Raw genomic sequence first — 24,642 nt, 5'->3', positions numbered from 1 at the left:
TAAACTTGTAGCGCATAGAATTATTCTCCACTTTATTATTTTCTGTTTCATTTTTCACCTTCCTATACCATCGCTTTCTAAAAGAGATGGTCAACCTGCGGCTTATATGATACTTAGTTATTTGAAACTTTGCGGCTGAATACAGTTCAATAGCGAAACAGCTGTCCATGGTTAAAAGCAGAGGCTCTCAAACTATTAGTGTCCATCCATTTTCAATGCGCTACAGTCAGTTGTCTGGCATCTGCCAGTCGTCTGGCGCCTCACCGCATTGTCATGATTATTGCTCGACAGAGCGTCAAAAATCTTCGTTTTTGGATAAATTTATATTAAAAAAACAATTTGTGCTGAATGACTTGTGGTTTTACTACGGGAATCATTAGCTGTATTTACATGTATGCGTTTTTATGCTTTCTATGCTTGTCTGTTTGAACAATAAACATCGTTTCAGTATCCGGCCGTTATGCCTATGCTTTATTCTGGATTTTAGATGCCATGCATGAAAAGCAGGGCGTACGTTTTTAATACTGAGATTCATTGGCAAATGAGTGCCGGGTTCGTTAGAGCAAAATGGCGGCAGGAAAAGCACGGATCTTCATGCCGTGCTGCAAGCCAGACATATTTGATAAAAAAAAAAGATTTCCTCAGATTCCTTTTGCTTGCTTTTTTCACAAGTCTGATGACTGCAGGAGAACAAGTCTAATATTATATGGTTTGCTGCTGGCAAGTGATAACAAAGGGAAACAAAATACTGCAGTCTTCCTTAAAAGTAAAAATAACACTACTTAGAAAACAATGTGGGGCCACAAACTTCAGCCAGTAATTTTCCACTGGTGTTTTAAAGGCAAAACCAATGGTTCACTGTAAAAAAAATTTCGCCGATTTACGTAGAAACATGGAGGTAATTTATTGCCGAGCTGTTTCCGTATTTCATATAACGGACGTTCCTAATATAACGTAAAACCGTAAAACGGACTCTGTTAATTGGTTACGGAATCTCTGTTTTCTGATTACAGCATAATGTTTATTTCTGCATTATAAGGTTTCCGTTTTCGAAATACAGCATTGAGTTCATTTCTGCTTTACAGATTTTCTGTTTTTTCAATACAGCATCAAGTCCAAATTTCCATTATAGGGCTTCTGTTTTCTGAATACAGCATTGAGTTTATTTCTGCTTTACAAAATTTCTGTTTTCTGAATACAGCATCAAGTCCATTTTTGCATTATAGGATTTCTGTTTTCTGAATACAGCATTTAGTTCATTTCTGCTTTACTGAATGTATGCCTTCTGAATACAGCATCAAGTCCATTTCTGTATGACCGAATTTTCCTTTTTCTAATTACATTAAGCAACCTGTTACACAGACCTTCTTTTGCAATTATGAAGCTGTCTGCTTTCTGAGTCACGCGCATTCTCAACAAAAAATGAAATCTGTTCTTTTACCGACAGTACAGCATCGGCTGGTACAGTTTGTACCAGCCGATGGGATATGATTGTTGATTTCTTTTTAGGAAAAATGTTGGTGTTCTTTCAGCATGCAGTTGAAGTGAGAGTAGCGTCGGTGACCACATGTGAATTTTGCGATTTATCTAGTGAAGAAACATGCACGCATGCAAATTGTGTAGGACTTTGTATGCAAATATATTTAACACCCATTCAATGGAACACGTACATACGGTTTATTTCCCTTCGTACATTAAACTGCCTTCGGGGCATGCATCCTCTTTTGTAATCTGCCATTCTGTCTGAGATCCTCTGAAAAGCACAAAAAAAGATAGTTTTTCAGAACCGTTAGATTCTAGGCACTGGAAAAAGACGGAGAATTGGTTTGGTTTGGTTTGTGGAATTTAACGTCCCAAAGCGACTCAGGCTACGAGAGCCGCCGTGGTGGGGGACTCCGGAAATTTAGACCACCTGGGGTTCTTTAACGTGCACTGACATAGCACAACACACGGGCGCCTTACTTTTCACCTTTAACGAAAAGACGCAAAATGTTGTTTGCAGCGCTTCTAAGGCAGTGATAAAATTAACACCTGAGTTTCTCGAATCCGACACAAGAAATAAAATAAATTATGAAAAATCTATGAACCAAACTGCAGCCGAGGTGACCCCACCGGGGTGGTGCAGTGGTAAGACGCCCGACTACTGTGCCAGAGTACCCGGGTTCGAAACTAACATGCAAAGAAGGGATGTCAGACATATAAAAACCTTTTACTGATAATTTGCACGCTTAGATAGGGTAAAGGACTTGAGTTTAAACTTAAAAAAAAACTGAGTGACTATCAGTGATCTTAAATGTACCACTGTACAAGGGCAAAATTATTGCAGAAGTCAGAACCATTTTTGGTAGGTCAGCTGTTTCAGTTTTTCCATGAGCAAACTTTCGACAAATGGGACGCTGGCATTTGAATGTTACCCCTGGACGTTCATTTTTCTCTGCACTCAATATTGGGAAGCAAGTGGCACATGTTTCGAATGTATTACTACATGCTAAATCTGCCATGCCTTTTACTTTCTCTATGTAAAAAAGGTAAAATACTTGTTGAAAGTCACGCACGAGATGAAATGGGAAAAAAGCTTAAGTGATACGGAAACGCAGAATTTTCAATTATTACACTGTCTCCAGGATCATGGTTAAACACACACACACACACACACACACACACACACACACACACACACACACACACACACACACACACACACACACACACACACACACACACACACACACACACACACACACACACACACACACACACACACACACACACACACACACACACACACACACACACACACACACACACACACACACACACACACACACACACACACACACACACACACACACACACACACACACACACACACACACACACACACACACACACACACACACACACACACACACACACACACACACACACACACACACACACACACACACACACACACACACACACACACACACACACACACACACACACACACACACACACACACACACACACACACACACACACACACACACACACACACACACACACACACACACACACACACACACACACACACACACACACACACACACACACACACACACACACACACACACACACACACACACACACACACACACACACACACACACACACACACACACACACACACACACACACACACACACACACACACACACACACACACACACACACACACACACACACACACACACACACACACACACACACACACACACACACACACACACACACACACACACACACACACACACACACACACACACACACACACACACACACACACACACACACACACACACACACACACACACACACACACACACACACACACACACACACACACACACACACACACACACACACACATATATAAATGAGGAGGCATCAGTTGTTTTTAACGTAGCAAGAATTCATCAAAAAAGATCAAGAGAGCCATGAAGGCGTGCAGTCAAGAACAACCATGAGAAAATTGACATACATGCTTAGTGTATCAGGAGATGGAACGAAGCTTCTGCGCCAACTTCATAACTGTTGAATGGACGCTGGTGAGTGACTTCTTTCCGCCTCGCCACTTGCTCCCTGACAAGGGACAGATGAAAAATATTTGCATGTAAAACAGAAATGACTTGTTTTAGTTATGTTTGTTTTACCAAAGAATACATTGTAACATGCTTGTTATGTTTGTTGCTTAGTATTTCATAAACCGTATGAAACACTGAATAGTTGGCTAAGTAGTTCTGCTAGAATATTCAAAGGCGAACAAACGTTTTCAGTGCAACTATTTAACATTCATGTAATTCTCGAACACTGATGTGTATCGCTGATTGCTTACTATTCCAAAAAATTCGGCTGCAGAAAAAGGTGAAATAGTGGCTAAACAACCTGTAAAAATTCTTTTAGTTATTTATATATCTCTGGATATAAGTAAATAAAATCGTAATGTACAGTGGCATAGATTCACGTATTCTGCAATACCCCCAACAAAAGGGAATTGCAAACACGCACAAAGGCACAGGTGTATATTTTGTTGGAGCTACGACAGGTTGCACACTAACAGAGCTTAAATTATGTGCAAAAATATTTCGTAGATTTTTCTTACAGTAAGGAACAGATCTGGCCATCACATCGGTGCATGTCAGTAACGTGTCTATTAAAAAGCCCTTGGGCTAGGTGTTTAGAAGGCTCTTGACGAAAGTGACAAGGGCACGTTGTGCGGCCTAGTCCCGCGAGGCAAGAGCCATGGTGGGGTTCGAGGCAAAGAATAAGTGGAAGACTAGAAGTCTGTATGGCGTTGTGTGAGGCAATATTCTATATCTGCTTATATATGTGAACAGCTAGGGCACTGCGACATGGAAGAGTGTTTGTACAAATAAAGTTTGGCTGCTGTGTGAAGGCGGAATTGCTGAAGGATGCACTTTTCACAGATCGATAAGGGTGGGCGTCCTAAGTGGCAAGTTAGCTGAGTCAAGTCACTGGTGCGTGCATTATTCATAGCCTATCGCTTTGTACACCGTCTGCATTCACCCTCGGTGGGCTCGTCCATAGGAGCCTCAGCACCCGGTTTACAATAGAGCAGGCAAGCTAGTAGTAAGCCAGCTCATAGAAGTGCACAGAAATTATGTTTTCTTGCCTGCACCACTGCTGAATTTGACAAGATAGGGAATACTATTTTCTTAATGAAAAAGTTGAGTCCTGGAAACAAGACTAGAAAAGTAACGTTACATGCATTAGTATATACAGCACATAATTATAAATCAATTCTAAAAGCAACAAGAAAAGTAAGGCCAGGAGGAAAGATATTTTCAAATGGTCCTTTGAAGGCACTATCCTGAAATGCTTCGCCTCAACAAGTACAATAAACAAAGAATCAAGTGTTAAATGGAGAAATGACATTCATCCCATATATACGATACAACCAGAAAAAAAAAAAAAACGATAAGAGCCTCACCTCTGGATAAATTCCAGCGTCGCTGCCGCTGGCTCTGCATACTCAAGATTCAGGACTTATTACAGCACGAAAAGCAGGCAAGCTGCCTCACTGAATGATGCTGGCTCTATAAATACAGCCTCCTGTTCACAAAACACGCACTGCTTTCCATATATGGTATCTGAAATAGAATAAACATTTTTGTTTTGCTTCTAATGCAACACAGTGTCAGTGCTTTATTTAAAGTAGCCTAAAAAGTGAAGGCATCATACATACGCACTGGTGCTGTCAATATGAAAGGAGCAGGTAATTTGCAAAAAAAAAAAAAATGAAGACATTTTTTGGTTAATTTTTAATAACATAAATATTGACTTCAGTATTGTAAGCCATAAAAAATGCTAGTAACAAAAAAAAAAGAAAGATGTGCCTGTGGCGCAAAATTATATAGTAATCATTATTTGAATACTCGAAGTGGCAACTTTGTCCCATTCTTTTTCGGAAGTCTATGCCTTCAAATGGTCATTTTGACTGAAATAGGAACACATAGTGATCTTGTATAATGCTCGCATATCTACAGTTTACAAGAACATATACCCATACCCATTGGTTAGATATATGACAATATCTCGTAACCTATGAAGACAGCTTCCCAAAATTTAAACCGTAATTTAATTTGATTCGTTAGCCTTTTTGTGAATGAAGAGCTAAGCAATCCAGGAAAAGGCATGGATCACTACAATTAGTCCAACCACACAATCTGCTGCCGCATCCATATGTACAAAGCATGATAATAAATACCGTCATCAAGCTTACCGAGTACAAATATAACTGGCATGGACGGCAAATCGGAGATCCTGGATGTAATGCTCGTGCCTTCCTGATAAGAGACGGGAGTAAAATCAAATTCATGTGGCAACGAACAAGAACAGTTTATAGTGCTCCAAAACAGTGATAACTGACTAATTTTATAGCCATGCTTCTTTACTCAGCCGATGCACCGAATCCTTTGGTTTCTGGGAACATATACGCGGCAAACAATACAGCTGCGGGTATTCCGACAGTCACCTGCAGATTTAACTTCAATGGTACAGCTCTCTTTTCCATACTACAGATGCTAAGTATTTCAACCAAAATAAAACGGCGGTGACAGGTGTACCTTTTCTTTTTACAACTAAGAAGTTTCCTTTCTTTGATGGGTTCCACGCTCCTATTCCGTATAGCCATAAGCATCAGTCTTGCAAGTAGAGAAGAGTGGTGCCAGCATATGGTAGCTACCGAACCTAACAAGCATACTGAAAAGACGTAAGGGAAGTCAAACTGCAATAATCAAGGTTTCTAATAATTATAGTTCTTTCTTCTTTCTTTCATACAGTTCCAAGTTTCAATGAATAAGGCGAAGAAGGCTGTTAGGTTATACCTGACACCACAATGGTTTCACACTATTTTACAATCTCCAAAATGGATTGCTCAGGATTCACTACTGAGGTACAGTGGGGTTTATAACTCACTTCAAAGATACGGTAGAGAGCACGAGTGTCGTCCTTGAAGTATGTGGCAAGGAGATGCATTACCACATCTGTTTCAGCTCTGATGTTGCTTTTTGTTTCTTCGAGCTGCCGCTCTGCAAGCAGGTACATGATTTCCTTTGAAGGTGCACTGTCAAGGTACTTCACAAGGAGTGGAGCGCATATTGCAATACTGTCCTGAAATGTGGCCTGGAATAAATTAAAACATTTTTTTATCATCATTAGCAAGCAAAGATTATTGGTAGGCTTCAATGGCAAAAAGCAAATGTTTGCTTTGACATGTATGCAGAAATTTAAATTTGCAGCAAGAAACACTGCAGTATGCTACCAATTTTCTACGGCTATCACAGTATCACCATTGAATGTGATGCGGGTCTGGCAGTCCTAAACCAAAGAAACAAATTATCGGGAAAAAAAATAAACATTTAAAAGTTCTCATAAAATGATGCCCATTTACATCTTACTGATTAAATTTAGCTGCAGATCTTCACCACCCTAGGATTTCCACAACTTTCGCTGCTCTGCACAAGGTCTGTGCTTGTAATGTTCAAATTTTTCATTCGCAAAAGCAAGATCTTTCACAGCATAGCTTGGTTTCCTCACATATCAGTCAGCAGAACTGAATATTCACAACTCCAACTTGTTCACTGCAGCCATTCTCCTTATCTTACCTGAACATCTTTCCCAAGAAAGTTATGTGCGTGACTGTAGAAGAATGGTCTGTGAAATAACAATGGCCATTCTTCTTTCACTTGGGCTGTGGTATGCAAAGAGTTAGCCTAGTTGATGAACACCCGTTGGTAAAAATATGTTTCTTTCATGTACGCCATTGCAAGCGGCACGTCTATATCTCTGAATGTTTTCCTTCCTTCCTTTTTCAAAAAAATCAATTTTTTCATGGTCATTTTCGGCAATTGGCTTTTGAACAGGCTGCCAGTTCTGACAGCCATAGCTGCTGCTTTTACTTTTCTTAGCTTGTTTTTTGATCTGCTGCAGTGCCTGTGTTTCACCATGCTAATTTTCTACTCGGTTCTCTATTTCAAATGGTCCACAATATGTGACACAAGCTTCATCTGTAATGACTCGTATCTCCCGCAGGATGGCACAGTACACAGGAAGGCAATGTTTTCTGTTTCAGCATGGTTTCTGTGGTGCCTGAAGACATGGCTTCTGAAGGTTCGGTAGTTCTTGAACGTAGCATCGCACGGACTGATTGGACATAAGGCTCCACCGAGTACACTACTATGATAAGAAAAATGTTCAAAGTAGGCCAGCCATGTAGAAAAGCTCTGCGCACATCTCGGGCATCTGTTCATCTTTCAGCACCATCCGGTAATAACGCTATAATAAAAAATAAGTTGTCATATAATTTACAAACAAGCTGTCATACGAAGACCACCCCGCGCACAACCCTCTGAACAATCAGCACCATGTCTTGTCACCTGCCAAAGACACGCCCGTGATTTTTCGCTGACAATTAGCCGAATTTTCTGCTAATCGGCAACTTTAACGCTATCGCATTATTATTGCATACTGCGGTCGAACAGCTCCAGTTGAAAACAAACTTCCACGGTACAAATGAGCGGCTTAGTTCGCGATAGACAAGTGGTTTATGCCTCCTTAAATCTGATCACCGGATCACCGCAGCTGACCAAAATACAAGCCAAGGTGCTGCTGTGTGCTGCTTAAGTACCGCTCAACACCGGACGTTCGTTTAGTCGGACAGTGCTATAAAATAGTTTCGATATGGTCCTAGTAGTTCCTCTGTCTGGACTCATCATGCGGAGAAACGAAAATCATATGAGCAATGCAAATAAACAAGTTTGTAAAGATAGCGCGCCCTGTATCAAAATTGTTCATTGAATAAAACGTTTGCACCGCCTGAATGGCGCCTTTGCGAAACGCGCAGCACTGCTCTTAGACACCCGTACGAAGCCAGTCACGAGTTGCACCTCAAAGACAATTGTAAGATTGTTCTCACCTGTTAGGCGAACACGTTGTCTTTTTTTGCTCGTCGGTGATCCAGATGTATTCGCAAGCGCACAAGATGGCTGGGTCGTCAAAGATAAAAAGTTGCAATGCAGTATCGCAGTCCAGACGTTCAGCTCCACACGTCCACGCCCTGTGCTCACTTGAAAAAGGCGCGAGAATGCAGTGCGCAACCGCTACGGCGCATGCGTCATTGCCCTAGCGACGAGGGGACGAAGCAGTCGTCGGCGCGGGCGCGGGCGGCTTTTTGCAACAAACGGTGCGGAGCAAGCGCGAAGGCGTGAGAACGTTGTTTTCCGCTGGGAGATGACACGTACAAGGCGTGATTAAAAAAAAAAAAAGAAAAAAAAATTGGCTTACATCGAATCGGCCAACACGGCGACAACCGAAGAGCCTGGGAACGCCGACTTCTAGAGCAGTTTTCTATTTGTTTTTATAGTAAATGGCGCACTACCCAAGGTCTAGTACCTCTTACTTGTCCGTGGGCGCAGCGCCGGGAGGGAAGAGGTGAACGAAATAATGAAAAAAAAAAAAAAAGTACGCCAGCGGAGGTTTCGATCTCAACTTACACTGAGACCGCATAGCAGACAGGCGCACCTGTATTTTGACTCCATTGCAATACCGCCGCCGCGGCCGCGATGAATGCGCTTCTCCGATCACCGGCCGAGAGCGCTTTGCTTTGCGCGTTAGGTGATGCTGCTGTGTGTACTATGCTTGACAGCAGCAGCATCCGGCCAGAGGAGAAACGGCTTTGGAATGTTGCTCTTGTGCAGGTGGTTCGAGAAGCCCAGCCCGGCGGGAAGGCGTGGGAGCATGTACAGTGTGCATGCTTGGGGATCTTCCATACTTGGGCATGCGGGCGTCGCTGTGGCGTGAACTCCTCCTTCATCCATGCCCGGTTCACGGATTTTCAATACGTATTGAATAAAACGGAAGCGCCTGAAATTCGATTCACGGATGTTCAATACTTATTGAGTAAAACGGAAGTGTCTGAAATGCTTATAAGGACATTCTCCTTCATCCGTGCGCCAATTCTCGGATGTTCAATACGTATTGAGGAAAACAGAACCGTTTGACGTTCTTTCAAGGAGATTGTCTGCGTAAAATTACGGCTTTTTTTACAGTGTTTGCCATATTGGTAATCCAGAGGGTAGCCAGATTATACCAGTAAGTATAAACCCCTTTTTAACTTATATTGGACCGATCACTGGCGATGACCATATGGGACTATTGTGGCAGATCATCAGCCTTTTTTTTATTACGTCTTTATTTCTGCTTACGGTAGGCGTTTACCTTGCGGCAGAACTAAATTGCTTCATGGATGTAGGGGTGGGGGAGGGGTTATGGGTGGGGGTGAGGGTATGGGTGGGGGTGGGGGTGAAGGTTGGGATAGATATGAGGGACCGGTGTCCACTTCTTTCTTGAGGTAGGGTCGTCCCGAGGTCGGCTCCGCGAAGTAATTTCCTGGTCCTTCTTCTTCCTTGAAATAAGAAAGAAAAGTTCGCCAGAGCCGGGTTGCGTCTGATGGCCCGATGTGCGATGGGGGATCGACCCATGCCTGCAGGGTTGCAGGTCGAAGCCCGCCCAGGGACTTGAGTGCTCTCTCGCGTACTGCGTCAAAAGTAGGGCAGCTCCACAGGAGATGTTCGGCCGTGCCTCTGGCCGGGCATGCCGGGCACTGAGGAGAAGGGTATACCTGCGGGTTTATGAGGTGCAGCTTCGCGGGTGACAGAAGCTGACCAGTCTGGGCTCGCGAAGGAGTACTGCTTCCACTCTCCGGAATGAGCTATCTGGGCGGCGATACAGTTGCTCAGGGTTGGCCAAGTGCTAGAGTATGCTTCGACGATAGCGTTGTGCTCGATGCCATGTCTCCGCCCTATCCATATGAGGCGACGACAGATGCGTAACGTCCTCAGGAGGCCACGAAGCGGAAACGAATGCGGATCCAGGCAAAGGTGCGGAAAGAGCTGCTGCGAGCGCTGCCTGGTGTGCCTTTTCGTTTCCAGTGATTCCTTCGTGTGCAGGAATCCATTTGATAATTAGGGTGTAGCCCTCCTCTCTCAGGCGACGGGCTCGTGTTCGAATAGTGTTACAAATGGCATAGTCTGCTCCCCCTGCGCGGCATGCAGTGTACGCTGCTTGTGAATCTGTGTAACCATGGTAGGTGCACGGAGCCCGATCCTGTCTTGCTACTATTCGAGTAATGGCAAGTCGTATGGAAATGAGTTCGAGATTGGTAACAGTGTGTTCCTCGGAAAGCCGCTGAACTACCGAGGTATCTGACACAGAGTCATGACAAGCTATAGCTGCGCAGTGTTGAAACTGAGCGGCGTCTGTGTATAGTTGGATAGCTCCTTCCTGGGCTAGCTTGTGTGACATCTTCCTATGACGTTTGGCGGCAGCTTTGCGCCTTTGAGGATTAGCCGAATTCATATTCATTGGTAATGGTATACCATGTGCTAAGTCATTCAACTCCCATGTTGGGGCGGCGGACGAAAGTGGCTCTAAATTGTCAACGTTGTAGCCTAATGCCTGCAGGATCTGTCGGCCAGCCGCCGTTGTGGAGAGACGGACTCGCTGGGCTTGCAATTGCTGCTCTGCCAGACCCTGAAGGGCATTGATATTGCTGCATGCGTGTAGGTTCACTACTGGGCAGTACTGTGGCCGACCAGTAACTAGGCGCACGCCTTCCGATTGATTCGCTCAAGCTGAAGGCGTTGGGTCGCGTTAAGTCGCATGTACGGATATGCGTACAGGATTTTCGATGTTATGAGTGCTAATGCCATCTGATGGAGACGCGGCGCATTAGGTGTAAAGCCTGATGACAGCTAAGCATCGTGTTATGAAGCCAGCTTTTGGCTTCTCCATCCTCGTCAATAAGCATGCCTAGTATACGGATTGTTGGTTTCTGGCAAATAACCGAGTGCCCTAAATGAAGAGAGATAAGCTTGCGTTCGGCCTCGGCTCGTACCCGCGGGCCGTTTATGACAACCACATACTCGGTTTTTTTCCGGAGAAGTTTTCATTCCCCACTTCTCGATGTATTCATGGACGGCATTGAGGCCTGTCTGTAGGGCTTGTTCTTGCTCTGCGGGGGACCCTGAATTGGTCCACAGCGTTATATCGTCCGCATACACGGCGAAATTGAGACCAGGTATCAACGACAACATTGGCGGGAGACCTGACATAGCTATATTGAAGAGAGCTGGTGATAAGACAGCTCCTTGGGGGACGTCTGTTTGGTTGCGTTGCCAACCACCCTGAGTATCTCCAACGATTACTGAAAAGGTTCTTTCTGCAAGAAAGGCTTTCACGAAGCGGCAGAGGTTGCCGCCTATCCCCACTTCCTGGAGCCGGCGAAGTATGGTCGAGTGGGGAACGGAATCAAACGCCTTTTAGACGTCGACCCCAACAACCACTCGGAGCTGTGCGCTGCTAGGGTATGCGAGAACGTCGTTATGAAGCCTTCTGAGAATATCTTGGGCGCAGAGACCTCGAATAAAACCTACTTGCATAAGAGACAGGACGTTGTACTTGTCTAAGTACCATTCAAGTCTTCTTAGAGCCATACTTTCCATGACCTTACAAAGGTTGGACGTCAGTGATATCGGCCAGAAGTATTGTAATGTTCGACTTGGCTTGCCAGGTTTTGGAATTGGTATTACCACTAACTTCTTCCAAGCAAGAGGAAGATCACCGTCGGCCCAGTATTTGTTCATCTCTTTCAGCAGGGCAAGTTTGTGTGACTTGGGAAGGTTCAGAAGTGTTGAGTAGCTTATAACATCCGGTCCTGGGGCGCTATTGTGATTGGAGTGATAAAGTGCTGCCTCCAGTTCGTCTAATGTGAAGGGAACGTCGTATTCGTTTAATGTACCGTCTGTTACAGAAGTTTGCGGCCCAACGCGCCGGGCAGAGGAGCAGTATCGCTCCCGAGAGGCGGCGCTGCGCCCGCCGGCGCTGCCTGGTGACGTAGCTATAAAGAGTGAGGAGACTTGTTCTCTTCCCCTCATCCCGCGGTTGAAAGAGTGAGGAGGCTTGTTCTCTTCTCCTCATCCCGCGGTTGATATCGCACATCTTTGCTCTCAACCGCGGGATGAGGGGAAGAGAACAAGTTTCCTCACTCTTTATAGCTGTGTCACCAGGCAGCGCCGGCGGGCGCAGCGCCGCCTCCCGAGAGCGATACTGCTCCTCTGCCCGGCGCGTTGGGCCGCAAACTTCTGCAACAGACGGTACCTGATAAGGGGTTCGCAGGCAAGGCATCCGCATTTTCAGGTTGGGGAAAAAATACCTTCCCTGCTTGTATAGCTAACTCTGCCGGGGAGACGTTCAATTTCAGGGCCATAATTTGGGCAGGGGAAATCGTTTTCTTGCTTCCAAGCATAGCTCGAAATATGTGCCAGGCCTTCGACAAGTTAACTGTTTTATTGAGTGAGTGACACAGCAGCTGCCAGTCTTGGAGAACGATGTGCAAAGTATACTTCTCAACTTCTTGGCTAATGCGAGCGAGAGCACGCCTCCGATGGGATGGCCGGCCTGATCGGCGATACGCCTTGAGAGCACGAAGCCTGCGATTCCACAGACGCAAAAGGTGAGAGTCTGGCTTTGGGGCATCAAATTTGAGTGAGAGCTTCATTGTAGCTTTCTTCTTGGCATCGGTGATCTGAGTGATGAGCTCGTCTAATCCTTTGGGAACGTTCACCGCACCGAGCATCCTACGGAAATCGTCCCATGAGACGTGCTCCTCTATTCGACGGCCTTGTTGTCGCTGTAATGACTTTCGCCTTCGAGGAGCCCATGAGACCACCACGGGATAATGATCACTGCCCATGACATCATCAGCACGTGACCATAGGATCTCACTGGGATGAGACACTAGTGTCAAGTCTGGGGAAGTGTCTTGTTGACCTTTGTGCTGGCCAAAGCGAGTGGGTAGAGTGAGGTCGTTGGCTATGGTCAATTTCGCTCTGAAAATGTGATGCCAGAGGTGCCTTTCCCTAGCATCTGAGCGATTATATCCCCAGCTGGTGTGCATGGCGTTAAAATCACCCCCAACCACAACGCGATCCTTGGGATGTATCCTTAAGAAGTGCTCTAAAAAAGACATATCCATTCGATATGTCGTAGCACCGAATGATCTCGCATAAACTGAATAAACTAAGGCTTGTTGGTCGCTATCCAAGCTAAGGCGTACTCCCGCTACCTCCTGCGTCTGCGTGCACTACGCGGAAGTATCTAGTTCAGTATGGACAGTACGCGACGGAACAAGGACGCATGCCTGCCCATTGGCCATTGGAGCCGCTGTTCGCGATCCTGGCCCGGGGCGTCGGTGCTCTAGGGAAGGGGTGCCGTAAGAATTGTACCCTATTAAATTGGGCTTATTTTTGGCGGTCTCCTGAAGCAGGATAGCTATAGGAGGCGTTGACGTGATGGACAGTCTCCTCTGAAGTTCCGCTTGTTTGCGATGGATTCACCGACAATTCCATTGCAATAACCATGTAGGAGAGTCCGAAGCAAAAATGTCATGTGGTTTCGCGCTAATGCCTGCCATTTTTAAACTGAAAGGTACGTGGAACAGGAGATGATGTGTGCCCAATTTCGCACTCTTGATTAGGAAAAACCTGTGACATTCCCAAATTGGCAGCATACGCTTGATCACCTCGGCAGTGACCAGTTCGATAATGTGCGTGAGCTGGTTTTCATCTAAGTGTAGCGTATACGAACGTTCTTTCGCAAGATTCATTTGTGCGCCGCGTTGCGTATCACGGAGAGATTCAGCGTGAGCCCGATGTACGCGCACTTGCTTTGGTGCCGTCGCGGTATGCTCAGAAACTGTGGCTAGGGATGAGGTGGCGTTCCTTTGACTATTGCTATCAGATTGTGTAGAGGATGTATGCGCGTCTTGCTGTTTAGTTTTACGTTCATTGTCTCGTGTTTCGGCAACGCCTGACTTTGTAGGGGAGGGAAATCCTGATTATCAAGCACAGTTGCCTCCGAGGTTGATTGCTGTATGCTGACAGGGCTGTTGTGCGCCGTCGTCGCCGCCGTTTGGTTACCACGTAGAATCTCGGCTTGTTGTTTGCGATCTTTTCGTCGCGACACTCGTATACGGCGGAAGATGTCATTCCTCAAGGTTCTTGTGGCCTGCTGCCGAGCAGGACACCTTGGGTCCGTGGCTACATGCGGACCTCTGCAATTGCGGCAGAGTGGTTCTGTCGGACAAACCTCGAGGTTTCCATGCGCGAGGCGACCGCAATACGAGCATCGTCGTTGATCGACTAATGGACACTAATTTGCCCTGTGTCCGATTTTGTGACAGGTCTTACATATGACAGACTTCGGGTGATAAGGTGTCACCGGAAGGAGTATGCTGCACAGATGCATTTTGCCCTTTATTGCTTCAATTCGGGCGACGCTTAGAAAAAGCACTGTTTTCCCCAAATGCCAAGCTTGGACTGATATTCCCGCAACTTTTTGACACTGTTGCGCCACTATAGGCCCCTTATTGGCGTGCTGCTTTGGTAGCTTGTGGTCCTCGGCCTCCGTGCTGACTGGTGCTAAATAATGATCTGTAAATAGTGTGGTTTTTTATGGTTTGTGGGGTTTAACGTCCCAAAGGCGGCGTAGTTGAGGACTCCGTAAATTTCGACCACCTGGTGTTCCGTATCGTGCACTGAGATCATACAGCACACGGTCTCCTTGTTTTTCGCCTCCATCAAAAAGCGGGCGTCGAAGCCGGGATTAGATCCCTCATCTGAAAATAGTGTATTAAGACGCCTTTGCTCATCTCATCAGCGCTGACTCGGTACCATCGCCACCGTCAAGGGAGCAGGCAGCTTTCGATCACGAAGCGGTTGACCTGAGCTACGAAAATACTTCATACAGCACAACATCTCGCATATTAGCGCTGTACTACCAAGACCACGATTTTCTACGCACGTTAAAACAAAGATTGATTGATGATTGAGCATAATTTATCTCGTATTTTGCGAACATTCATACTGTTTTCTTTAAATAACGATGACACATGGGCATAAAATAAATAAGTAGCCGTTAATTTTCTTCACTTGAAAAATATTTATTTCATGCGAATCTTATTCATATGCCACAAAAGCATTTGACACGATGTGTGATGCTATATTCCTACATAAGCTCTACAATTGTTTTCTTGCGTGATTTTTTAGGTTGTTGCGAAATTTCTTGACAGATCATTCCCAATGCCTTTCAGTTTGAGATAATGAGAGATCCTGTGGCTGTCTTAAAAGGGATGTACTACAATCCTCAATTTTGTTTTCATTACCTCTTAACGTCTATGTTGAGGACACGTGCGATGTTGTAGCCACTTGCATATTATGTAAATATGCAGATGATTCCAAATTTCAACCTAAAGTGTGATTTTTTCAAAGTGATTCTCAATTCTTCAGAATGATTAGGCAAAAATATTGGCCTGGTTTCATACAAATGTGATCGTTCTACGTCAAGATTGGTTTTCTTCTGCTTACCAATTGAGAGCGTCTCTTTCTTGGTGCCCTCATTTGCACAGATCTCGGTGTGTCAAATACTTTTGTATTGTAATATTTTTTTCGTATTCGGTGAACATATTTAATTGTGGGTTTCTTTCCTTCACTAACTTGTCATGTATGTGTCCAAAGTTTGTTAAATTGTGTGCTTATTGTACCGTATTCAAACTGTGGCATAAAGTGCCTTCAGGTGCGGAAATACCACATTGTTCATTGTTCTAGTACATGGCGTTAAACTGTGAATGGGCTGCTAAATCTGCGTTAGAAAACGTTATTTATAACATATACACTGTACAAGAGGAGAAGATTTTTTAGATGCTGAAAATCCTCTATTGGCCATCGCTTTTTGTTCAGGCAGTGGTGCTCAAAGATTTCTGAAACGATACATTTAGTACAATAGAAATATATTACTGTGCTTTGCCGTTATTTAAGTCATGCACTTATTTTTCTGTCTCACACACTCAATTTAGATTTATAACATATTTTCGAATTTATAAAGGGTCAAACATATTTATTGATTTTTCTTGCTGAACTCAATTCCTGTTAATCTGTAGGCAATATTCTCCAAACCGTAAGAGAATTTACACATGAAATAATTACGGCGTTAATACTCTTTCTCTCATCAGGAACACCTCCTTCATTTCTCCTTATTTTTGTTTTAATCTTGTTGTCCTCTAAGTTTATCATTCAAAGCCATTATTGCAGATTTTCGAAAATAGCTAGTATTTGGCTGTCGGCTTTGGCGTGACATGGTAATGTGATTGCTTAGGAGGACCTGATTTTTGTAATTTTAGTCTCAGGGTTGTTAACAACACCACAAACTATTGTTATAGTATAATACACCAGAGACACTAAGTACGTAAACCTTTCCCAGATTTATTAATTGCTGAAGCCTGCTGGATCCCCTGTTTTGAATGCACACAGCACGGCATTAGGAAACGTCCATCCCCGAGTGGCCCTGGACAGAATGCTTTCTGTCGATGTTCAATGTTTTAAACAGTTGCAATTAAATTGGCACTGCGATCACTCCGAAAATTCTATTAGATAGGAACCCTGTAGTCATATAGTTGAATTATTGCTGGCAATTGCCATGACGGCATCCCAGCAAACGCCAACTGTTCAGTTTTGAACTCGTTTGTATTGGTTTGGTACCGTAATGCAATTAAGACATTATTGTAAAAAAAAAGAAAAAGCGCAAGGACAATTGGAAACGCCTCAGTTACCCGAAAACAACTTCTTCAGCCGCCAGATTTAGCGCTGTTTTTTCCTCTCATTATCGTCCTGTTTTCAAAACATTGAGAGATACACGCCACGCCTTATAAGACATGGCAGAACGAGGAATGGCAAATATTGTTCCAGTCGTTCATTTATTCACTTCCTTCGCATGTGCGTGGCTTATAATTGCAATTTTACCATAGAAAACTCGCAAACGACAACGATACAAAATGACGACAAAATGCGTAATGGTGGAGTTTATGACATTTCGGTGGGCGATGTCAGCCAGTTAGGAAATACGTCTCCAATTCTAGAGTATATTTCTCAAAATAGCACAACATAGAGTCCAAAATGTCATTTTCTTGTCGATATGTAAACGCCCTGCAGAAATAGTAGCATAGGACCCCTCATTTCTTTTCGCATAGGTCCTTGTCATACACAAAGTACTTTTCCGGTCCGCAGAGCAAGTCGAACAAAAACAGGCAGAGGGATTTCACATTGTGTATTTGTCCCGCCTTCAACCAGAGCTCACAAGCTAGAATAAAATTAGGAGAAGCACATTGAAACCTCGGGAGGAGGAGGAGAATGAGGAGGAAAGGCAGGGAGGTTAACCAGTAAAAGCAACCGGTTCGCTACCCTGTACTGGGGGAAGGGGATGAGTGGATATAAAAGCTGTGAGAGAGGGATAGTTTAAGTTCGGAGTTTGTTAAACTTCCCCGACAACTTAATACTGTCGGGTTTTCTACCTTTACCCGATACCTTACCATTACCCCGGTGTGGCACCCTCAGAATGTCGCAGTTATCACGCTCTGAGGCGGCAATCCCGTATTCAACGGCGAAATCTTTTTCTAAAACGAAAACGAAAGCACATTTCAAGTGCTATAAAGGTTAGAAGGCTGTCAGTATTACAGTCTCTGTCCAGGCAATTAACATAACATATTTAGAAGACAAAAATAGAGATATTGAGGAACAGAAAATTAGATATGCCACAAAACCTCTTCATCTCGCTTTTCTGCTTCCTAATAACTAAAAGAAATACTACAAAAGTAATGTGTGATTCAGTATAGATAAAGGATCCACCAGGGATACGTGTTTTTTTTGTTGCTACTTGTACTCAGCATTGCCATTCCTGGGACATTTAAAGTATTGATAATAAATAAATAAATAAATAAATAAATAAATAAATAAATAAATAAATAAATAAATAAATAAATAAATAAATAAATAAATAAATAAATAAATAAATAAATAAATAAATAAATAAATAAATAAATAAATAAATAAATAAATAAATAAATAAATAAATAAATAAATAAATAAATAAATACATACACATTCGATGCAGAGAGCGCGAAAATGTCGAAGAGAAATAGCAGGAAGTTTAACACTGTATAAAAGACAACAGTAATGTTTTTTTGTAACACACTGCATCTTTTTAAAACACAAATGTCGGCCCGTCGGTCGATGCTATTATGGATAAATTGAGCATCACAGCTCGTAAATAAAGAGTGTGCTCATTTCGGAAGCACAAATTAACGGTCTTAGTATGAGATGGTTCATTTTATAACCACACCAAATTGCCTTCGGTGTTTCATTTCATTATTGTCTTGAAAACGCCTATTGCCTAATTCGTTAGCGTTTATTTCAATGTCCCTCGAACTACGAAACCCACTGGATCAATATAATATTGTTGTTTTACTGAGGCTTTAAAAAGCAAAACTCTTATGCACCGAATGGTTGTAGGTATTATTTCGACCACATCGAGGACATAGCACGTGTAAAAAATGCTGAAGTATCGGATTAGGAAGACACTGCGCTTACTATCAGTGTACTTGCCTCAATGTACTCTTTGTCAGTTAAGTTACATTGTTTTTTTTTTTTTTTGAATGAGTAGCAACAGACACGCTTCGCCAGAAATTTTAGTCTTCTCAAATAAAGTGATCTCTAGTATGCAGTCGACACAATCCCTCGCTTACCAAGAGCTGATAACGACTCAATTGCGTTTGGAGTGGAGTAATCTTCTGTTGCGTAAGCCCAGGCAAAAGCTGTTCGGTTGCTCCTGACAGAATAAAAAAATAATAGGCATTTTATATTTTTCAGTCACAACAATATACCTTTGGACACAGAAACAGTATATTCTCTAATTCTTCACGAAAATTAGAGGTTGGTTATATTAAGCTGGCTGGAGAAAACAAATCTGAGTTGTGCGTGTCATCGCACTTCTTGGCAGCTTCAACAGCCACACAAAGCCACGGAAGAAGACGAAATGTTCCCTCAACAGAATTATGCCTAGAAATCATTTCATTGGCAAGATATGTTCAAATGGGGCCTGGTATATGATTACATTCGGTGGACTAACACTGAAGACTCACTACTATTTTCGTGTAATACCGATTTTTTTCTAGAAATAGAAGCTACGCAGTCACCGAAAGTTGTGAATGCCCTTAATTCGTCTAGCTGCTCATTGGGTTGCGTGCTGCGTCCTGCACGCAAAGTGGCCAAATACGCTAATAGGAACCGAACATATGCTTAAATATGGCTTTGAGAATATTGAATACCGTCTAAGCTGCAGTGTCTAAGAAAGATTATAAAACATGCTTAACCTTTCACACCTGACATCATTCTCGAACAGTTGCTTACTGCTTATTTACTAACAAAACCATGTTGCTATAAAACGATTACAGCAAAACAAGCAATTTGGCTCATTCTACCCAAACATCTAGGTGCGCGGACAGAAAGTATTCGGTATATGGCGTGAAAACTCCTCCATAAAATAGGAAAAGGCTTTTGTAATAGCACCTTATGTAGTTTAGACAAAATCAGTGTGGAATTTAAAATACATTCTTCATTTCTGAAACTGGAATTGATATTCTTAACTTGTGCATTCTTGCTCGGTGCAATTGTTTTTTATATGTAGAGTGCAATAAAAGTTTTTCACCACCCTGATTTCACTGATGATCTGCAGCTACATCCTATTAATGCTGTTGTGTGTATATTTTTCTTATTCTTTTTATTCTATGTTTATATAGAATGATCCTAGTCCGTTCTAAGCCAAGAAATCCATATATCATTACCAAACAATACATCTTGCATCCTTTGCATGGTACTCAATATTCTTCGTGCAAGTAAAGCGCGATTAGGGAAATTAGAGGATGAAGCACCTTATAGCTTAGTTTTCATAAACACCGACAGAAATTGCAGCACAGTTTGAAGGTAGCTTGCCTATGCATAAAAAGCATGTCACGCGCACTTGTACCTCATACGGGCTCATACGTGAGACGATTTGTGCAGGCATCCAAACTTCGGCTGTCTCATCAATATGCTTCTTACACTATTTTGATTTTGGCGATTTTGGCCTCATGGCTGACTTTCTGCCACTTTCTGGCCACGTTGTTGAATAATGAACAGCCAAGAAAAAATAGGAAATTAGATTTTTTCCTCCCCAGCAGGGATATTTACTTGCGCTTTTGTTGGTGCTTGCTACGATTGAGAATAAAAATAATAATAATAGCATTGAGAGTGCGCCTCTTATTTTTAGGCGCTAAGTTGAGGCTATACAAAGGCCATCGAGGATTTTTTCGTTCTCTACACTATACAGATTTGGCCGTGAACACTCCAACCCCATTTACCAGTCCCTTAAGCAGATGTGAAGTATTGTGAACGAGCGTAATTGAAAACTTTCAAATTATATTTCTGCGCCCATACTTTGGTTGCCAACAGGGATATACAAAGAATTTTGTCGTGGGGTGTAGTGCTGAAAATGTGTTACATTGATACCGACATACAAAATGTCATGACTTGCATTATTTTCTTACGTTTGCGTGGGCAGCATGAATGTTTCTTCGTATTCACCAAACCGAAAAGCACTAAGACTATCGGAATTTTACTTACGCTGTCCCATTCGTGGGGTCGGTTGCATTGAATATATTTTTGGTGTACTTTTCCTTTTAGTTCACAAATAATAGCTATGAGGATACACATTTCTTAAAGCCATAGAGCAATTCATCCTCGTAAGGCCTCATGCAGTGGTAATATTTTCCGGGGACGGTTATTGCCTGTACCAGGAACGGTACTGTACAGCTGTCACTGTATTGCACAAAAGAGAACATTCGTCAGCGCCTCAACGCGTGTACGTGCATTTTATTTATTTATTTCGATACCCTCAAGTGCCGAGGCATTGCAGAGGGGTATGGGCAAGCAAACAACGTAAGAATTTTTTTTTTTGTTGTTAAAGGCGGCATGAAAAAGTATCAAGTCTATTAAAAGCACCAGTGAAATTAAAAGTGACATCATATCATTCGAAGACACGCTCTTCGAGGCATGCCTCAGTGCAAATAAAATAGGTACGCACTGCACTTGGGAAAGATAATTCCCATCATCCCAGCGATTAAGTTTATAGTACCATGCTTTCCCATGCATATCTTGGAGAGTTAGTTTTTACTTTATATTCAGCAGATACTCATCCAAAAAGAACATATTATTGCGGATTTTGTCTCGTAGCCGAAAATGTCGACTCTTACTTTCAGTGATCTGATAGACATTACCTGTTTGTTTCATTGCGCGCTCGGTTGGTTTGTACGGTTTAACTCTACAAAGCGACTCAGGCTACAAAACAGTGGGGGGCTACGAAACTTTCTGCCTCCTGGGATTCTCCTGCATGCTCTCTTATTGCACAATACACGGAAACCTTGCCTTCCGGTTCCATCAAATAGAGGCTGCCGCGGCCCATATCGAACTAGCGTCCTAGAGACAAGCAGTCCATTTCCGGAACCGCTGAGCCGCGGCGGAGCTTGTGACGCGATTAAGATTACATAATAATATATATGCGCACATTGCTGAAACCTGTCTATGAACGTCAAAAGAAATATCTTTTTCCTAAACTTTCCCTAATGACGCTCTAAATACAACGGTCACGAGCAGAAACAGACATCTGCAAGTGGAACGTGTCGTTCAGTTTGGGATAAGCGGATATACCCACCTAAAAGACACAAATATATATATATATATATATATATATATATATATATATATATATATATATATATATATATGTGTGTGTGTGTGTGTGTGTGTGTGTGTGTGTGTGTGTGTGTGTGTGTGTGTGTGTGTGTGTGTGTGTGTGTGTGTGTGTGTGTGTGTGTGTGCGTGTGTGTGTGTGTGTGTGTGTGTCACTATTTTCAAATTAAAATAAACGCATTACTTCCTTTTAGATGTATGGAAAGAAATATCATAAAAAGAGAGGAAACGAGTGCGCTCAAATACTGCACAAAAGCGGACTGCCTAAAGTTTTATGTTGCGCAGGTGAGAGAATTGTAATTCTTAAATATACAGTTGGCATTAGGCAAATTCTTTATGCTTACCTTTCAGGCGTCTTGATTGTTTGATAAATAAGGCTTGTGCTCACTGAGTTCCCCTTGAACAAGGATGAACACCATCATCATAACAACAAGACGCGTACATCCCGTAAGATGTCTTGAATTCCTCAGTGTAGAGGGCATCTAAAAGAAGTACAAAGTGGAAAGAAAAGAATTTTTTATTGGCAGAGTTATTATATGTGCAATATTTGAAACGCAGCATTGATATTTAAGACATTCGGCATAAAAAGAGCTCAGCGAAGACATACATACGCTTAGCGGATACTATCTGCGTACGCGTAGTGGAACTGGTAGTACTACTGCGGATGTGGAGCTTGCAGTGCGCAGTTGGCATCCGCTATATCAGTACAGGTCTATGCTAGAACGTGCCTAGTATACAAAACATCTTGTTTCAACCCAATTCTTTTCAAATGCCGAGGTCATAATGCTACATTCCTAAGTGATCAATCTCATAGCGCATGGAAGTAATCATGAGTAAAAGAACCAGGCATCAAAACACACACTAAAGGTACTGCAAATTCCACCAAAAGCAAGAAAAACCTAACGCTTTATGAGCGTAGAGAAGTCCGAAGGGCTATTAGTGCAATATTGGTGGCCTAGTTGAGTAGACTGTCCTTGCAGGTGCGCAATTGCTCTCACATTTCTGACTATTTTGATTAGTAGTTTAACTCAGCATGAATCATGTGATCGCGCCTTGTTAAAAACATGCAGTGTGAACTCAAAGCAATATTGCCATCTGGCAGTTTGAGGTAGCGATTGAAAGACGAAGAAGTTGTAAACTCTCGCTTCGACTAGCTAGGACTGTGGACTCTTGATCCTGTGTCTCTATGTTACCGTTTCCCGTGAACCCCTGTCTTGACTGTGTGTCTCTGCCCTGTTGCGGTTTCCCATAAATCTATGTCTTTGTGACAGTTTTGGTGGAGGTGCTGGGTATTTGACCTCTCAATGTCGCACACCCCTCCGCGAACCAGCGACACTGAGTTTTTGCCGGTGGACCCGCCAGTTCATCGCGCCAGCCGGAGGAACCTGGTCCTTCTTCCCGAACACGGGCCCTTAGAGTCCACTTCAACAACGAGCCTCCGGCCAACCACGCAAAGCACTACGTCGGTCATGCAAGGTACTCCTGTTTACCTTCAAAACACCCAGTGCCGAAATCGTTCCATGGCACGGCGCATGAAGACGTTGAGGACTGGCTAACTCAGTTCGAACGAGTCGCATCCTTTAATCACTGGGATGACCACTTAAAGCTACGGAATGCCATTTTCTGCCTGGAACACCATGTTTTGACATGGTATGAGAACCGAGAAGGCACATTAACATCACCCCGCCGGGGTGTTACAGTGGTACGACGGCCAACTACTGTCCGGAATTCTCGGATTCGACCCCGACCTCGGCCGCTGCGTTTCGATGGAGGCGAAACGAAGAGGCGTCCGTGTGCTGTGCGATGTCAGCGCACGTTAAAGATCCCCAGGTGTTCGAAATTACTCCGTAGCCATCCACTACGGCTCCTCTCTCTCTTTCCATTTAACTCCTACCTTCCTCCCTTCCCTTACGGCGCGGTTCAGGTGTCCACAGACACATGTGTGACAGATACTGCGCCTTTCCCTTCCAGTGAACCAATTATTATTATTATTATTATTATTATTATTATTTATTATTAACATCATGGCCTCAGTTCCGCCGTCTCATCATAGAGGCATATGTCAGTCTCGATAGGCGCGAACGAGCAGAACGTACTCTACAATCTCGGATACAGATGCCAAACGAGTTCATCATGATGTTGAGGAAATGACGAAACTATTTCGAAATGCGGATCCCAACATGTCTGATGGTGATGGTGATGGTGGCTGTACCCTTTGCAACGGGTCGCCAGCGCCTCGCGACGCGGTGGAGCCAAACAATTCTATAACAAATAAATTAAAATACACACAGCACAAATATCTACGACCTAAACGTAACATCCACCGGCCTGCTCGTCGGTCACAGTCCCTGAAGCTCTACGCCCGTCCTCGCGCCGCAGTGGCGGCGCGACCAACACTCCAAGCGTT

The 24,642-nt window shown here is 43.4% G+C and overlaps 2 long non-coding RNA genes and 1 pseudogene across 2 annotated transcripts; all 3 read right to left on the bottom strand.

Moving 5' to 3' along the window:
• Window positions 1-1,653: 1,653 nt before the first annotated feature.
• Window positions 1,654-3,576, bottom strand: LOC146200335 (uncharacterized). Its single transcript, XR_014704819.1, has 2 exons — window positions 3,524-3,576; window positions 1,654-1,753 (listed from the first exon to the last, which is right to left on the bottom strand). It is a non-coding gene; the product is annotated as an uncharacterized LOC146200335 (long non-coding RNA).
• Window positions 3,577-5,711: 2,135 nt separating this feature from the next.
• LOC146200334 (uncharacterized) lies at window positions 5,712-8,700 on the bottom strand. The gene is made up of 3 exons (XR_014704674.1): window positions 8,480-8,700; window positions 6,481-6,687; window positions 5,712-5,849 (listed from the first exon to the last, which is right to left on the bottom strand). It is a non-coding gene; the product is annotated as an uncharacterized LOC146200334 (long non-coding RNA).
• Window positions 8,701-9,173: 473 nt separating this feature from the next.
• LOC146200333 (uncharacterized) lies at window positions 9,174-22,710 on the bottom strand (annotated as a pseudogene).
• Between the last annotated feature and the right edge of the window lie 1,932 nt (window positions 22,711-24,642).

The sequence above is a fragment of the Amblyomma maculatum genome, chromosome 2 (genome assembly GCF_055883805.1).
Source record: "Amblyomma maculatum isolate TAMU_Amacu chromosome 2, ASM5588380v1, whole genome shotgun sequence".
In the NCBI taxonomy this organism is placed as follows: Eukaryota; Metazoa; Arthropoda; class Arachnida; order Ixodida; family Ixodidae; genus Amblyomma; species Amblyomma maculatum.
The sequence above is the reverse complement of the archived record's forward strand: the minus strand, read 5'-3'. Positions and strand labels throughout refer to the sequence as shown.